Source organism: Phyllobates terribilis, unplaced genomic scaffold, assembly GCF_046119375.1.
Source record: "Phyllobates terribilis strain yellow unplaced genomic scaffold, ASM4611937v1 Scaffold_7__3_contigs__length_470593459, whole genome shotgun sequence".
In the NCBI taxonomy this organism is placed as follows: Eukaryota; Metazoa; Chordata; class Amphibia; order Anura; family Dendrobatidae; genus Phyllobates; species Phyllobates terribilis.
In genome coordinates this window covers 261,605,978-261,625,608 of record NW_027362767.1, presented here as the reverse complement: position 1 = coordinate 261,625,608, position 19,631 = coordinate 261,605,978, and the positions used below count along the sequence as shown (strand labels likewise).

At 40.0% G+C, this 19,631-nt stretch overlaps 1 long non-coding RNA gene across 1 annotated transcript in view; it reads left to right on the top strand.

Annotated features, from left to right (window-relative positions):
* LOC141154504 (uncharacterized) overlaps nucleotides 1–19,631 on the top strand; it is a 121,904-nt gene that overhangs the window by 42,499 nt on the left and 59,774 nt on the right. The gene's annotated exons all lie outside the window — the stretch shown is intronic.

Below are 19,631 nucleotides of genomic sequence, written 5' to 3'. Positions count from 1 at the left end.
AGCTCCTACTGGTCAGTGTTATGTATAATCTATAGCTCCTGCTGGTCAGTGTGATATATAATCTATAGCTCCTGCTGGTCAGTGTTATATATAATCTATAGCTCCTGCTGGTCAGTGTTATATATAATCTATTGCTCCTCCTGGTCAGTGTTATATATAATCTATAGCTTCTGCTGGTCAGTGTTGTATATAATCTATAGCGCCTCCTGCTGGTTAGTGTTATGTACAATCTATAGCTCCTGCTGGTCAGTGTTATATATAATCTATAGCTCCTGCTGGTCAGTGTTATATATAATCTACAGCTCCTGCTGGCCAGTTTTATATATAATGTATAGCTCCTGCAGGTCAGTGTTATATATAATCTATAGCTCCTCCTGGTCAGTGTTATGTATAATCTATAGCTCCTGCTGGTCAGTGTTATATATAATCTATAGCTCCTGCTGGTCAGTGTTATGTATAATCTATAGCTCCTGCTGGTCAGTGTTATATATAATCTATAGCTCCTCCTGGTCTGTGTTATGTATAATCTATAGCTCCTGCTGGTCAGTGTTATATATAATCTATAGCTCCCGCTGCTTAGTGTTATATATAATCTATAGCTCCTGCTGGTCAGTGTTATGTATAATCTATAGCTCCTGCTGGTCAGTGTTATATATAATCTATAGCTCCTGCTGGCCAGTGTTATATATAATCGAAAGTTCCTGCTGGTCAGTGTTATATATCATCTATAGCTCCTGCTGGTTAGTGTTATATATAATTTATAGCTCCTCTTGGTCAGTGTTATATATAATCTACAGCTCCTGCTGGTCAGTGTTATATATAATCTATAGCTCCTCCTGGTCAGTGTTATATATAATCTATAGCTCCTGCTGGTCAGCGTTATATATAATCTATAGCTCCTGCTGGTCAGTGTTATATACAATCTATAGCTCCTGCTGCTCACTATTATATATAATCTATAGCTCCTGCTGGTCAGTGTTATATATAATCTATAGATCCTGCTAGTCAGTGTTATGTATAATCTATAGATCCTGCTGGTCAGTGTTATATATAATCTATAGCTCCTCCTGGTCAATGTTATGTATAATCTATAGCTCCTGCTGGTCAGTGTTATATATAATCTATAGCTCCTGCTGGCCAGTGTTATATATAATCGAAAGTTCCTGCTGGTCAGTGTTATATATCATCTATAGCTCCTGTTGATCAGTGTTATATATAATCTATAGCTCCTCATGGTCAGTGTTATATATAATCTATAGCTCCTGCTGGTCAGTGTTATATATAATCTATAGCTCCTGCTGGTCAGTGTGATATATAATCTATAGCTCCTGCTGGTCAGTGTTATATATAATCTATAGGTCCTCCTGGTCAGTGTTATATATAATCTATAGCTACTGCTTGTCAGTGTTATATATAATCTATAGCTATTGCTGTTCAGTGTTATATATAATCTATAGCTCCTGCTGGTCAGTGTTATATATAATCTATAGCTCCTGCTTGTCAGTGTTATAAATAATCTATAGCTCCTGCTGGTCAGTGTTATATATAATCTATAGCTCCTGCTGGTCAGTGTTATATATAATCTAAAGCTCCTGCTGGTCAGTGTTATATATAATCTATAGCTCCTGCTGGTCAGTGTTATATATAATCTATAGCTCCTGCTGGTCAGTGTTATATATAATCTATAGCTCCTCCTGGTCAGTGTTATATATAATCTATAGCTCCTGCTGGTCAGTGTTATATATCATCTATAGCTCCTCCTGGTCAGTGTTATATATAATCTATAGCTCCTGCTGGTCAGTTTTATATATAATCTATAGCTCCTGCTGGTCAGTGTTATATAGAATCTATAGCTCCTACTGGTCAGTGTTATATATAATGTATAGCTCCTGCTGCCCAGTGTTATATATAATCTATAGCTCCTCCTGGTCAGTGGTATATATAATCTATAGCTCCTGCTGCTCAGTGTTATATATAATCCATTGCTCCTCCTGGTCAGTGGTATATATAATCTATAGCTCCTGCTGCTCAGTGTTATATACAATCTATAGCTCCTGCTGGTCAGTGTTATATACAATTTATAGCTCATGCTGCTAAGTATTATATATAATCTATAGCTCCTGCTGGTCAGTGTTATATATAATCTATAGCTCCTGCTAGTCAGTGTTATATACCATCTATAGCTCCTGCTGGTCAGTGTTATATATAATCTATAACTCCTCCTGGTCAGTGTTATATATAATCTATAGCTCCTGCTGGTCAGTGTTATATATAATCTATAGCTCCTGCTGTTCAATGTGATATACAATCTATAGCTCCTGCTGGTCAGTGTTATAGGTAATCTAAAGCTCCTCCTGGTCAGTGTTATATATAATCTATAACTCCTCCTGGTCAGTGTTATATATAATCTATAGCTCCTGCTGGTCAGTGTTATATATAATCTATAGCTCCTGCTGTTCAATGTGATATATAATCTATAGCTCCTGCTGGTCAGTGTTATAGGTAATCTAAAGCTCCTCCTGGTCAGTGGTATATATAATCTATAGCTCCTGCTGGTCAGTGTTATATATAATCTATAGCTCCTGCTGGTCAGTGTTACATATAATCTATAGCTCCTGCTGCTCAGTGTTATATATAATCTATTGCTCCTCCTGGTCAGTGTTATATATAATCTATAGCTCCTCCTGGTCAGTGGTATATATAATCTATAGCTCCTGCTGCTCAGTGTTATATATAATCTATTCCTCCTCCTGGTCAGTGTTATATATAATCTATAGCTCCTCCTGGTCAGTGGTATATATAATCTATAGCTCCTGCTGGTCAGTGTTATATATAATCTATAGCTCCTGCTGGTCAGTGTTATATATAATTTATAGCTCCTGCTGGTCAGTGTTATATGTAATCTATAGCTCCTGCTGGTCAGTGTTATATATAATCTATAGCTCCTGCTGGTCAGTGTTATATATAATCTATAGCTCCTGCTGATCAGTGTTATGTATAATCTATAGCTCCTGCTGGTCAGTGTTATGTATAATCTATAGCTCCTGCTGGTCAGTGGTATATATAATCTATAGCTCCTCCTGGTCAGTGTTATGTATAATCTATAGCTCCTGCTGGTCTGTGTTATATATAATCTATAGCTCCTGCTAGTCAGTGCTATGAATAATCTATAGCTCCTGCTGGTCAGTGTTATATTTAATCTATAGCTCCTCCTGGTCAGTGTTATGTATAATCTATAGCTCCTGCTGTTCAGTGTTATATATAATCTATTGCTCCTCCTGGTCAGTGTTATATATAATCTATAGCTCCTCCTGGTCAGTGGTATATATAATCTATAGCTCCTGCTGGTCAGTGTTATATATAATTTATAGCTCCTGCTGGTCAGTGTTATATATAATCTATAGCTCCTGCTGGTCAGTGTTATATATAATCTATAGCTCCTGCTGATCAGTGTTATGTATAATCTATAGCTCCTGCTGGTCAATGTTATGTATAATCTATAGCTCCTGCTGGTCAGTGGTATATATAATCTATAGCTCCTCCTGGTCAATGTTATGTATAATCTATAGCTCCTGCTGGTCTGTGTTATATATAATCTATAGCTCCTGCTGGTCAGTGTGATATATAATCTATAGCTCCTGCTGGTCAGTGTTATATATAATCTATAGCTCCTGCTGGTCAGTGTTATATTTAATCTATAGCTCCTCCTGGTCAGTGTTATGTATATTCTATAGCTCCTGCTGGTCAGTGTTATATATAATCTATAGCTCCCGCTGCTTAGTGTTATATATAATCTATAGCTCCTGCTGGTCAGTGTTATGTATAATCTATAGCTCCTGCTGGCCAGTGTTATATATAATCGATAGCTCCTGCTGGTCAGTGTTATATATCATCTATAGCTCCTGCTGCTCAGTGTTATATATAATCTATAGCTCCTGCTTGTCAGTGTTATATATAATCTATAGCTCCTCCTGGTCAGTGTTATGTATAATCTATAGCTCCTGCTTGTCAGTGTTATATATAATCTATAGCTCCTGCTGGTCAGTGTTATATATAATCTATAGCTCCTGCTAGTCAGTGTTATATATCATCTATAGCTCCTGCTGGTCAGTGTTATATATAATCTATAACTCCTCCTGGTCAGTGTTATATATAATCTATAGCTCCTGCTGGTCAGTGTTATATATAATCTATAGCTCCTGCTGGTCAATGTGACATATAATCTATAGCTCCTGCTGCTCAGTGTTATATATAATCTATTGCTCCTCCTGGTCGGTGTTATATATAATCTATAGCTCCTCCTGGTCAGTGGTATATATAATCTAAAGCTCCTGCTGGTCAGTGTTATATACAATCTATAGCTCCTGCTGGTCAGTGTTATATGTAATATATAGCTCCTGATGGTCAGTGTTATATATAATCTATAGCTCCTGCTAGTCAGTGTTATATATCATCTATAGCTCCTGCTGGTCAGTGTGATATATAATCTATAGCTCCTGCTGGTCAGTGTTATATATAATCTATAGCTCCTCCTGGTCAGTGTTATATATAATCTATAGCTCCTGCTTGTCAGTGTTATATATAATCTATAGCTCCTCCTGGTCAGTGTTATATATAATCTATATCTCCTGCTGGTCAGTGTTATATATCATCTATAGCTCCTCCTGGTCAGTGTTATATATAATCTATAGCTCCTGCTGGTCAGTGTTATATATAATCTATAGCTCCTGCTGGTCAGTGTTATATACAATCTATAGCTCCTGCTGCTCAGTATTATATATAATCTATAGCTCCTGCTGGTCAGTGTTATATATAATCTATAGCTCCTGCTAGTCAATGTTATATATCATCTATAGCTCCTGCTGGTCAGTGTTATATATAATCTATAACTCCTCCTGGTCAGTGTTATATATAATCTATAGCTCCTGCTCGTCAATGTGATATATAATCTATAGCTCCTGCTGGTCAGTGTTATATATAATCTATAGCTCCTGCTGCTCAGTGTTATATATAATCTATTGCTCCTCCTGGTCAGTGTTATATATAATCTATAGCTCCTCCTGGTCAGTGGTATATACAATCTATAGCTCCTGCTGGTCAGTGTTATATACAATCTATAGCTCCTGCTGGTCAGTGTTATATATAATCTATAGCTCCTGCTGCTCAGTATTATATATAATCTATAGCTCCTGCTGGTCAGTGTTATATATAATCTATAGCTCCTGCTGGTCAGTGTTATATATAATCTATTGCTCCTCCTGGTCAGTGTTATATATAATCTATAGCTCCTCCTGGTCAGTGGTATATATAATCTATAGCTCCTGCTGGTCAGTGTTATATATAATCTATAGCTCCTGCTGGTCAGTGTTATATATAATCTATAACTCCTGCTGGTCAGTGTTATATATAATCTATAGCTCCTGCTGGTCAGTGTTATATATAATCTATAGCTCCTGGTGCTCAGTGTTATATATAATCTATAGCTCCTGCTGGTCAGTGTTATATATAATCTATAGCTACTGCTGGTCAGTGTTATATATAATCTACAGCTCCTGCTGGTCATTGTTATATATAATCTATAGCTCCTCCTGGTCAGTGTTATATATAATCTATAGCTCCTCCTGGTCAGTGTTATATATAATCTATAGCTCCTGCTGGTCAGTGTTATATATAATCTATTGCTCCTCCTGGTCAGTGTTATATATAATCTATAGCTCCTCCTGGTCAGTGGTATATATAATCTATAGCTCCTGCTGATCAGTGTTATATATAATCTATAGCTCCTGCTGGTCAGTGTTATATATAATCTATAACTCCTGGTGGTCAGTGTTATATATAATCTATTGCTCCTGCTGGTCAGTGTTATATATAATCTATAGCTCCTGGTGCTCAGTGTTATATATAATCTATAGCTCCTGCTGGTCAGTGTTATATATAATCTATAGCTACTGCTGGTCAGTGTTATATATAATCTACAGCTCCTGCTGGTCATTGTTATATATAATCTATAGCTCCTCCTGGTCAGTGTTATATATAATCCATAGCTCCTCCTGGTCAGTGTTATATATAATCTATAGCTCCTGCTGGTCAGTGTTATATATAATCTATAGCTCCTGCTGGTCAGTGTTATGTATCATCTATAGCTCCTCCTGGTCAGTGTTATATATAATCTATAGCTCCTGCTGGTCAGTGTTATATATAATCTATAGCTCCACCTGGTCAGTGTTATGTATAATCTATAGCTCCTCCTGGTCAGTGTTATATATAATCTATAGCTCCTGCTGCTCAGTGTTATATATAATCTATTGCTCCTCCTGGTCAGTGTTATATATAATCTATAGCTCCTCCTGGTCAGTGGTATATACAATCTATAGCTCCTGCTGGTCAGTGTTATATACAATCTATAGCTCCTGCTGGTCAGTGTTATATATAATCTATAGCTCCTGCTAGTCAGTGTTATATATAATCTATAGCTCCTGCTGGTCAGTGTTATATATAATCTATAGCTCCTCCTGGTCAGTGTTATATATAATCTATAGCTCCTGCTGGTCAGTGTTATATATAATCTATAGCTCCTGCTGGTCTGTGTTATATATAATCTATATCTCCTGCTGGTCAGTGTTATAAATAATCTATAGCTCCTGCTGGTCAGTGTTATATATAATCTATAGCTCCTGCTGGTCAGTGTTATATATAATCTATAGCTCCTGCTGGTCAGTGTTACATATAATCTATAGCTCCTGCTGGTCAGTGTTATATATAATCTGTAGCTCCTGCTGGTCAGTGTTATATATAATCTATAGCTCCTCCTGGTCAGTGTTATATATAATCTATAGCTCCTGCTGGTCAGTGTTATATATAATCTATAGCTCCTCCTGGTCAGTGTTATATATAATCTATAGCTCCTGCTGGTCATTGTTATAAATAATCTATAGCTCCTGCTGGTCAGTGTTATATATAATCTATAGCTCCTGCTGGTCAGTGTTATATATCATCTATAGCTCCTGCTGCTCAGTGTTATATATGATCTATAGCTCCTGCTGGTCAGTGTTATTTATAATCTATAGCTCCTGCTGGTCAGTGTTATATATAATCTATAGCTCCTGCTGGTCAGTGTTATGTATAATCTATAGCTCCTGCTGGTCAGTGTTATATATAATCTATAGCTCCTGCTGGCCAGTGTTATATATAATCTATAGCTCCTGCTGGTCAGTGTTATGTATAATCTATAGCTCCTGCTGGTCAGGGTTATATATAATCTATAGCTCCTGCTGGTCAGTGTGATATATAATTTATAGCTCCTGCTGGTCAGTGTTATATATAATCTATAGCTCCTGCTGGTCAGTGTTATATATAATCTATAGCTCCTCCTGGTCAGTGTTATATATAATCTATAGCTCCTGCTGGTCAGTGTTGTATATAATCTATAACTGTTATGTTCTGCTACCAAAGCTAAGGAAAGAGAGGAGATCTTTCCCTACTATAGGACTCAGCTGAATCCCTACGATGTAACAGGGAACCTGATCCTGCGATCAGACCTCCTAAAGTCCTAATCTAGTCTGTACGAAGACCTATAGATGTGGGGAGGGAATCCCTACAAGTACTAAGGACTGGAAGGAATATGGGACACCTCCTAACAGAAATAGTAGCAGACAGACGAACAAACAAAATAGATAGAACATAGAGGTCCGCAGACCAAGCAAACTAACAGAGATAGATACAGAGCACAGGCTAGCTAGAAAGTAGATATACAATGAAGTCCAGCAAAGCCAGAAGGGCGGAGCAGGATTAAATAGGCCAACAAGGTCATGTGACCAGCAAAGGAAAAAAAACCTAACAGCAAGGTTCTAACAGTACCCCCCCTTCTAAGAGGATCCTCCGGATCCCCTAGGACCAGGCTTATCAGGAAATCTCCTGTGAAACGCTCTGATAAGTCTGGACGCGGAAACATCATCTGACCTCACCCAAGAGTTATCCTCGGGTCCGAAACCTTTCCAGGCCACAAGATACTGCAAACTACCTCTATACCGTCTAGAGTCAAGGATGCGAGAAATTTCATATTCCCCGTCCTCCACCACCGGAGGAACAGAGGCAGAGGCGTCACCATCCGACACAACAGCTTTTTTTAACAGAGAGACATGAAAGACCGGATTAATTCTCCAGGAGGTAGGAACCTCCAACCTAACAGCAGATTGGTTGACAACCTGAAGCACCTTAAAGGGCCCTACAAACTTGGGACCCAATTTCTTAGAAGGAATCCTCAACCGCAGATTCCTAGAGGACAACCAAACCATGTCACCAACAGCGAACAAAACCTCCTGTCGTTTCCTATCAAAGTAGTCTTTAGATTTTCTGTTGGCCTCCTGAAGATTACCACGCACATCCGTCCAAACTCTTTCCAAATCACCGGAAAAATTCTCCTCCTCAGGCACGACAGATCCCAACTTGGAGAACGACCCAAACGACGGATGTCTCCCAGAACAACAAAAAAAAGGCGAACAACCAGCAGAAGAAGATGTATGATTGTTCAGAGCAAATTCGGCAAGTGGCAGAAACTCAGACCACCCCTCTTGATTGTCTGCCACAAAACAACGCAAGAACTGCTCAACATCCTGGTTTTTCCTTTCTGTCTGGCCATTAGATTCAGGATGATATCCGGACGAAAACGACAAATGAATTCCCAACCTGTCACAAAAGGCACGCCAAAAACGAGCCACGAACTGAGGACCCCTATCAGAAACAATGTCAGTAGGAACGCCATGAAGTCTGACAATTTCTTTGACAAAGGTCTTAGCGAGAGTTTTAGCGCAGGGCAGTTTGACGAAGGGAACCAAGTGACACATCTTGCTAAAACGGTCCACGACCACCCAGATGACAGTAAAACCCTCAGAGGGGGGAAGGTCAGTTATAAAGTCCATAGCCAAATGTGTCCAAGGAGCACTGGGGACCTCCAAAGGACAAAGCAACCCCGCAGCAGGAGTATGTGAGGACTTAGATCTAGCACATATAGTACATTGGCGCACCCACTTAATGACTTCCTTCTGCCATCCAGGCCACCAAAAACTGCGACCCACCAGTCTCTTGGTCTCAGAGATTCCGAGATGACCTGCCAACCGAGATTCGTGACACTCAACAAACAAATCTCTCCTAAAGGTCCCAGGCACAAACAACCTCCCATGAGGAGTGTTAGATGGGGCATTCTCCTGAGCTTTAAGAATCTCATCTTCCAAAACGGAGTCTAAAGCAGCTATCACAACACCTTCTTGTAAAATGTTTTCCTCTTTCTCAGCACCGACTATGGGAGAAAAACTGCGAGACAAGGCATCCGCCTTAACATTCTTAGTACCAGGGATGTAAGTAACGGAGAAATTAAACCGCGAGAAAAACAGTGCCCACCTAGCCTGACGGGCATTCAGGCGCTTGGCAGCATCAAGATATATCAGATTTTTATGATCCGTAAGAACCTGAACGGGAAATTCCGCACCTTCCAAGAAGTGGCGCCAGTGTTCAAATGCGAGTTTAATAGCCAATAATTCCCGATTACCAACATCGTAATTCAATTCAGTCTCCGAAAAATTTTTTGAAAAAAAGGCACAGGGATGTAATCCATCCCCGTTATCCTGAGACAATACTGCGCCAACCCCCACAGAGGAAGCATCAACCTCAGCCAAAAACGGCCTAGTAACATCAGGCTGCATAAGGATGGGAGCAGAGGTGAACCTCTCCTTGAGATACACAAAAGCTTCAATGGCCTCAGAAGACCACTGAACCGCATCAGCACCTTTCCTGGTGAGATCAGTCAGAGGTTTGACAATACTAGAAACATTTTTTATGAATTTTCTATAGTAATTGGCGAAACCCAAAAACCTCTGTATCGATTTCAAACCAATAGGCCTAGGCCATTCCTGCACAGCCTGAACCTTAACCGGATCCATCTCAAAACCTTTGCTGGAGATAATGTAGCCCAAAAAACTAATTCTCTGTACAGCGAACTCACATTTCTCCAGCTTAGCAAAAAGCGAATTGTCCATTAATAACTGTAATACCTCACGCACGCTCCGCCAATGAGACTCCAGATCTGGCGAATAAATCAAAATGTCATCCAAATACACAACCACATTTTTACCGATCAAAGGTCTAAGGATGTCATTAATCAGATTCTGAAAAAATGCAGGAGCATTAGTAAGACCAAAAGGCATAACCAGATTCTCAAAATGACCCACAGGAGTGTTAAAAGCAGTCTTCCATTCATCACCCTCCTTCATGCGCAACAGATTGTATGCCCCCTTAAGGTCAATTTTAGAGAACCACTTGGCCCCAATAACTGGTTAAACAGATCAGGAATCAATGGCAGTGGGTAAGGATTGCGTACCGTAATTTTGTTAATCTCACGAAAATCTAGACAAGGACGTAAACCACCGTCCTTTTTTTTTACAAAAAAAAATCCAACCGCCACAGGAGACTTAGAGGGCCTAATGTGACCGGCGGCCAAACTTGTCTGTATGTATTCCTCCAAAGCCTTCCTCTCAGGAATAGTAAGGTTAAATAAACGACTTTTAGGAAGAGTCGCTCCAGGGACAAATTCAATAGAGCAATCATAGTCTCTATGGGGAGGCAAAACCTGCGATTCTTTCTCAGAAAAAACTCTCCAAAAATCCTGAATAGGAACAGGCAATTCTCCCCTATCCAAAGCTGCAATACGCCCGTTACAACACTTGTCATAACATTTATGGCTCCAGGATTTAATTTCACTGGTAGACCAATCCAGTACAGGATTGTGAAATTTTAACCAGGGCAAACCCAATATTACTGGAGAAGGCAAGTTATTCAACACTACCAAATCCAATTTCTCATGGTGAACACCATTAATAGTGAGAGGAAATTCACTGACCTTGAGAGTAATATTCTTCAAAGGGGAGCCATCCACAGAAACCACAGCAATGGGGGATGATAAAGGTTCAGGTTTTAAATTGAGTTTTTCCACGAATCCCCCATCAATTACATTTAGTGTAGACCCGCAATCAACAAACACCCGAAATTCCATTAATTTTTCCTGAGCAATCGTGGAAGCAGCTAAAAATATACCCTTGGAATTTAAACAGGCAATACGGGCGTGACTGACCATTTTTTTTTCTTTCTTCATACGAAGCTCACAGCCTTTAATCAAATGACCAGATTTTCCGCAATAGAAACACAAGCCTTCCGAAAAACGACGGTCTTTTTCTTGAGAGCGAGGTGCCACCGATCCAATCTCCATCGGTTCACCACTGTTAGTACACACATTATCATAACCAGAAACTGACATAGCAGAGGATTTGCTCTCATTAACCCTAGCACGCAGTCTTCTATCCACCCGTATAGCTAATTGCATAGCCTGTTGCAAATCCTCAGGTGTAGGATAAGCAATTAGCAGGTCTTTAACCCTTTCACTGAGCCCAGCAAGAAATAGACTTTTCAGAGCAGAATCGTTCCACCCTGTTTGAGTGGACCAACGACGAAAATGAGTACAATATTTTTCCACATTACCTGATCCTTGCTTTAAACGTCTCAACTCAGTCTCAGCTGATGCCACACGGTCAGGATCATCATATAATAGTCCTAAAGCAGAAAAAAAACTATCCACTGATCTGAAGCATGTATCACTAGGTTGCAAAGAAAAGGCCCACTCCTGAGGCTCTTTGCGCAAAAGTGACATTATGAACCCTACGCGCTGGGATTCATCCCCAGAGGACTTGGGTCTCAAACGAAAATACAATAAGCAAGCATTTTTAAATGAAAAAAATTCTCGATGTTCACCAAAAAATAAATCCGGCAAACATACCTTAGGCTCCAAGAAATATGCTCCAGGACAGTTACTCACGTGCTGACGGAGCTCGGCCACTTCCAGAGAGAGTCCCTGCAGGTGTTTAGCCAAATCCTGAACCGACACCATGATGGAACAAAAAAAAATCTTTCCTTAGAGAATTTGCAGGCTGGACTTACTGTTATGTTCTGCTACCAAAGCTAAGGAAAGAGAGGAGATCTGTCCCTACTATAGGACTCAGCTGAATCCCTACGATGTAACAGGGAACCTGATCCTGCGATCAGACCTGCTAAAGTCCTAATCTAGTCTGTACGAAGACCTATAGATGTGGGGAGGGAATCCCTACAAGTACTAAGGACTGGAAGGAATATGGGACACCTCCTAACAGAAATAGTAGCAGACAGACGAACAAACAAAATAGATAGAACATAGAGGTCCGTAGACCAAGCAAACTAACAGAGATAGATACAGAGCACAGGCTAGCTAGAAAGTAGATATACAATGAAGTCCAGCAAAGCCAGAAGGGCGGAGCAGGATTAAATAGGCCAACAAGGTCATGTGACCAGCAAAGGAAAAAAAACCTAACAGCAAGGTTCTAACAATAACTCCTGCTAGTCAGTGTTATATATAATCTATAGCTCCTGCTGGTGAGTGTTATGTATAATCTATAGCTCCTGCTGGTCAGTGTTATATATAATCTATAGCTCCTGCTGGTCAGTGTTATGTATAATCTATAGCTCCTGCTGGTCAGTGTTATATATAATCTATAGCTCCTGCTGGTCAGTGTTATGTATAATCTATAGCTCCTGCTGGTCAGTGTTATATATAATCTATAGCTCCTCCTGGTCAGTGTTATGTATAATCTATAGCTCCTGCTGGTCAGTGTTATATATAATCTATAGCTCCTCCTCGTCAGTGTTATGTATAATCTATAGCTCCTCCTGGTCAGTGTTATGTATAATCTATAGCTCCTGCTGGTCAGTGTTATATATAATCTATAGCTCCTGCTGGTCAGTGTTATGCATAATCGATAGCTCCTACTGGTCAGTGTTATATAATCTATAGCTCCTCCTGGTCAGTGTTATGTATAATCTATAGCTCCTGCTGGTCAGTGTTAAATATAAACTATAGCTCCTGGTGCTTAGTGTTATATATAATCTATAGCTCCTGCTGGTCAGTGTTATATATAATCTATAGCTCCTCCTGGTCAGTGTTATGTATAATCTATAGCTCCTGCTGGTGAGTGTTATGTATAATCTATAGCTCCTGCTGGTCAGTGTTATATATAATCTATAGCTCCTGCTGGTCAGTGTTATGTATAATCTATAGCTCCTGCTGGTCAGTGTTATATATAATCTATAGCTCCTGCTGGTCAGTGTTATGTATAATCTATAGCTCCTGCTGGTCAGTGTTATATATAATCTATAGCTCCTCCTGGTCAGTGTTATGTATAATCTATAGCTCCTGCTGGTCAGTGTTATATATAATCTATAGCTCCTCCTCGTCAGTGTTATGTATAATCTATAGCTCCTCCTGGTCAGTGTTATGTATAATCTATAGCTCCTGCTGGTCAGTGTTATATATAATCTATAGCTCCTGCTGGTCAGTGTTATGCATAATCGATAGCTCCTACTGGTCAGTGTTATATAATCTATAGCTCCTCCTGGTCAGTGTTATGTATAATCTATAGCTCCTGCTGGTCAGTGTTAAATATAAACTATAGCTCCTGGTGCTTAGTGTTATATATAATCTATAGCTCCTGCTGGTCAGTGTTATATATAATCTATAGCTCCTCCTGGTCAGTGTTATGTATAATCTATAGCTCCTGCTGGTCAGTGTTATATATAATCTATAGCTCCTGCTGGCGAGTGTTATGTATAATCTATAGCTCCTGCTGGTCAGTGTTATATATAATCTATAGCTCCTGCTGGTCAGTGTTATGTATAATCTATAGCTCCTGCTGGTCAGTGTTATATATAATCTATAGCTCCTGCTGGTCAGTGTTATGTATAATCTATAGCTCCTGCTGGTCAGTGTTATATATAATCTATAGCTCCTCCTGGTCAGTGTTATGTATAATCTATAGCTCCTGCTGGTCAGTGTTATATATAATCTATAGCTCCTCCTCGTCAGTGTTATGTATAATCTATAGCTCCTCCTGGTCAGTGTTATGTATAATCTATAGCTCCTGCTGGTCAGTGTTATATATAATCTATAGCTCCTGCTGGTCAGTGTTATGCATAATCGATAGCTCCTACTGGTCAGTGTTATATAATCTATAGCTCCTCCTGGTCAGTGTTATGTATAATCTATAGCTCCTGCTGGTCAGTGTTAAATATAAACTATAGCTCCTGGTGCTTAGTGTTATATATAATCTATAGTTCCTGCTGGTCAGTGTTATATATAATCTATAGCTCCTCCTGGTCAGTGTTATGTATAATCTATAGCTCCTGCTGATCAGTGTTATATATAATATATAGCTCCTGCTGGTCAGTGTTATATATAATCTATATCTCCCGCTGGTCAGTGTTATGTATAATCTATAGCTCCTGCTGGTCAGTGTGATATATAATCTATAGCTCCTACTGGTCAGTTTTATGTATAATCTATAGCTCCTGCTGGTCAGTGTGATATATAATCTATAGCTCCTGCTGGTCAGTGTTATATATAATCTATAGCTCCTGCTGGTCAGTGTTATATATAATCTATTGCTCCTCCTGGTCAGTGTTATATATAATCTATAGCTTCTCCTGGTCAGTGTTGTATATAATCTATAGCGCCTCCTGCTGGTTAGTGTTATGTACAATCTATAGCTCCTGCTGGTCAGTGTTATATATAATCTATAGCTCCTGCTGGTCAGTGTTATATATAATCTATAGCTCCTGCTGGCCAGTTTTATATATAATGTATAGCTCCTGCAGGTCAGTGTTATATATAATCTATAGCTCCTCCTGGTCAGTGTTATGTATAATCTATAGCTCCTGCTGGTCAGTGTTATATATAATCTATAGCTCCTGCTGGTCAGTGTTATGTATAATCTATAGCTCCTGCTGGTCAGTGTTATATATAATCTATAGCTCCTCCTGGTCTGTGTTATGTATAATCTATAGCTCCTGCTGGTCAGTGTTATATATAATCTATAGCTCCCGCTGCTTAGTGTTATATATAATCTATAGCTCCTGCTGGTCAGTGTTATGTATAATCTATAGCTCCTGCTGGTCAGTGTTATATATAATCTATAGCTCCTGCTGGCCAGTGTTATATATAATCGAAAGTTCCTGCTGGTCAGTGTTATATATCATCTATAGCTCCTGCTGGTTAGTGTTATATATAATTTATAGCTCCTCTTGGTCAGTGTTATATATAATCTATAGCTCCTGCTGGTCAGTGTTATATATAATCTATAGCTCATCCTGGTCAGTGTTATATATAATCTATAGCTCCTGCTGGTCAGCGTTATATATAATCTATAGCTCCTGCTGGTCAGTGTTATATACAATCTATAGCTCCTGCTGCTCACTATTATATATAATCTATAGCTCCTGCTGGTCATTGTTATATATAATCTATAGCTCCTCCTGGTCAGTGTTATATATAATCTATAGCTCCTCCTGGTCAGTGTTATATATAATCTATAGCTCCTGCTGGTCAGTGTTATATATAATCTATTGCTCCTCCTGGTCAGTGTTATATATAATCTATAGCTCCTCCTGGTCAGTGGTATATATAATCTATAGCTCCTGCTGATCAGTGTTATATATAATCTATAGCTCCTGCTGGTCAGTGTTATATATAATCTATAACTCCTGCTGGTCAGTGTTATATATAATCTATTGCTCCTGCTGGTCAGTGTTATATATAATCTATAGCTCCTGGTGCTCAGTGTTATATATAATCTATAGCTCCTGCTGGTCAGTGTTATATATAATCTATAGCTACTGCTGGTCAGTGTTATATATAATCTACAGCTCCTGCTGGTCATTGTTATATATAATCTATAGCTCCTCCTGGTCAGTGTTATATATAATCCATAGCTCCTCCTGGTCAGTGTTATATATAATCTATAGCTCCTGCTGGTCAGTGTTATATATAATCTATAGCTCCTGCTGGTCAGTGTTATGTATCATCTATAGCTCCTCCTGGTCAGTGTTATATATAATCTATAGCTCCTGCTGGTCAGTGTTATATATAATCTATAGCTCCACCTGGTCAGTGTTATGTATAATCTATAGCTCCTCCTGGTCAGTGTTATATATAATCTATAGCTCCTGCTGCTCAGTGTTATATATAATCTATTGCTCCTCCTGGTCAGTGTTATATATAATCTATAGCTCCTCCTGGTCAGTGGTATATACAATCTATAGCTCCTGCTGGTCAGTGTTATATACAATCTATAGCTCCTGCTGGTCAGTGTTATATATAATCTATAGCTCCTGCTAGTCAGTGTTATATATAATCTATAGCTCCTGCTGGTCAGTGTTATATATAATCTATAGCTCCTCCTGGTCAGTGTTATATATAATCTATAGCTCCTGCTGGTCAGTGTTATATATAATCTATAGCTCCTGCTGGTCTGTGTTATATATAATCTATATCTCCTGCTGGTCAGTGTTATAAATAATCTATAGCTCCTGCTGGTCAGTGTTATATATAATCTGTAGCTCCTGCTGGTCAGTGTTATATATAATCTATAGCTCCTCCTGGTCAGTGTTATATATAATCTATAGCTCCTGCTGGTCAGTGTTATATATAATCTATAGCTCCTTCTGGTCAGTGTTATATATAATCTATAGCTCCTGCTGGTCATTGTTATAAATAATCTATAGCTCCTGCTGGTCAGTGTTATATATAATCTATAGCTCCTGCTGGTCAGTGTTATATATCATCTATAGCTCCTGCTGCTCAGTGTTATATATGATCTATAGCTCCTGCTGGTCAGTGTTATTTATAATCTATAGCTCCTGCTGGTCAGTGTTATATATAATCTATAGCTCCTGCTGGTCAGTGTTATGTATAATCTATAGCTCCTGCTGGTCAGTGTTATATATAATCTATAGCTCCTGCTGGCCAGTGTTATATATAATCTATAGCTCCTGCTGGTCAGTGTTTTGTATAATCTATAGCTCCTGCTGGTCAGGGTTATATATAATCTATAGCTCCTGCTGGTCAGTGTGATATATAATTTATAGCTCCTGCTGGTCAGTGTTATATATAATCTATAGCTCCTGCTGGTCAGTGTTATATATAATCTATAGCTCCTCCTGGTCAGTGTTATATATAATCTATAGCTCCTGCTGGTCAGTGTTGTATATAATCTATAACTGTTATGTTCTGCTACCAAAGCTAAGGAAAGAGAGGAGATCTTTCCCTACTATAGGACTCAGCTGAATCCCTACGATGTAACAGGGAACCTGATCCTGCGATCAGACCTCCTAAAGTCCTAATCTAGTCTGTACGAAGACCTATAGATGTGGGGAGGGAATCCCTACAAGTACTAAGGACTGGAAGGAATATGGGACACCTCCTAACAGAAATAGTAGCAGACAGACGAACAAACAAAATAGATAGAACATAGAGGTCCGTAGACCAAGCAAACTAACAGAGATAGATACAGAGCACAGGCTAGCTAGAAAGTAGATATACAATGAAGTCCAGCAAAGCCAGAAGGGCGGAGCAGGATTAAATAGGCCAACAAGGTCATGTGACCAGCAAAGGAAAAAAAACCTAACAGCAAGGTTCTAACAGTACCCCCCCTTCTAAGAGGATCCTCCGGATCCCCTAGGACCAGGCTTATCAGGAAATCTCCTGTGAAACGCTCTGATAAGTCTGGACGCGGAAACATCATCTGACCTCACCCAAGAGTTATCCTCGGGTCCGAAACCTTTCCAGGCCACAAGATACTGCAAACTACCTCTATACCGTCTAGAGTCAAGGATGCGAGAAATTTCATATTCCCCGTCCTCCACCACCGGAGGAACAGAGGCAGAGGCGTCACCATCCGACACAACAGCTTTTTTTAACAGAGAGACATGAAAGACCGGATTAATTCTCCAGGAGGTAGGAACCTCCAACCTAACAGCAGATTGGTTGACAACCTGAAGCACCTTAAAGGGCCCTACAAACTTGGGACCCAATTTCTTAGAAGGAATCCTCAACCGCAGATTCCTAGAGGACAACCAAACCATGTCACCAACAGCGAACAAAACCTCCTGTCGTTTCCTATCAAAGTAGTCTTTAGATTTTCTGTTGGCCTCCTGAAGATTACCACGCACATCCGTCCAAACTCTTTCCAAATCACCGGAAAAATTCTCCTCCTCAGGCACGGCAGATCCCAACTTGGAGAACGACCCAAACGACGGATGTCTCCCAGAACAACAAAAAAAAGGCGAACAACCAGCAGAAGAAGATGTATGATTGTTCAGAGCAAATTCGGCAAGTGGCAGAAACTCAGACCACCCCTCTTGATTGTCTGCCACAAAACAACGCAAGAACTGCTCAACATCCTGGTTTTTCCTTTCTGTCTGGCCATTAGATTCAGGATGATATCCGGACGAAAACGACAAATGAATTCCCAACCTGTCACAAAAGGCACGCCAAAAACGAGCCACGAACTGAGGACCCCTATCAGAAACAATGTCAGTAGGAACGCCATGAAGTCTGACAATTTCTTTGACAAAGGTCTTAGCGAGAGTTTTAGCGCAGGGCAGTTTGACGAAGGGAACCAAGTGACACATCTTGCTAAAACGGTCCACGACCACCCAGATGACAGTAAAACCCTCAGATGGGGGAAGGTCAGTTATAAAGTCCATAGCCAAATGTGTCCAAGGAGCACTGGGGACCTCCAAAGGACAAAGCAACCCCGCAGCAGGAGTATGTGAGGACTTAGATCTAGCACATATAGTACATTGGCGCACCCACTTAATGACTTCCTTCTGCCATCCAGGCCACCAAAAACTGCGACCCACCAGTCTCTTGGTCTCAGAGATTCCGAGATGACCTGCCAACCGAGATTCGTGACACTCAACAAACAAATCTCTCCTAAAGGTCCCAGGCACAAACAACCTCCCATGAGGAGTGTTAGATGGGGCATTCTCCTGAGCTTTAAGAATCTCATCTTCCAAAACGGAGTCTAAAGCAGCTATCACAACACCTTCTTGTAAAATGTTTTCCTCTTTCTCAGCACCGACTATGGGAGAAAAACTGCGAGACAAGGCATCCGCCTTAACATTCTTAGTACCAGGGATGTAAGTAACGGAGAAATTAAACCGCGAGAAAAACAGTGCCCACCTAGCCTGACGGGCATTCAGGCGCTTGGCAGCATCAAGATATATCAGATTTTTATGATCCGTAAGAACCTGAACGGGAAATTCCGCACCTTCCAAGAAGTGGCGCCAGTGTTCAAATGCGAGTTTAATAGCCAATAATTCCCGATTACCAACATCGTAATTCAATTCAGTCTCCGAAAAATTTTTTGAAAAAAAGGCACAGGGATGTAATCCATCCCCGTTATCCTGAGACAATACTGCGCCAACCCCCACAGAGGAAGCATCAACCTCAGCCAAAAACGGCCTAGTAACATCAGGCTGCATAAGGATGGGAGCAGAGGTGAACCTCTCCTTGAGATACACAAAAGCTTCAATGGCCTCAGAAGACCACTGAACCGCATCAGCACCTTTCCTGGTGAGATCAGTCAGAGGTTTGACAATACTAGAAAAATTTTTTATGAATTTTCTATAGTAATTGGCGAAACCCAAAAACCTCTGTATCGATTTCAAACCAATAGGCCTAGGCCATTCCTGCACAGCCTGAACCTTAACCGGATCCATCT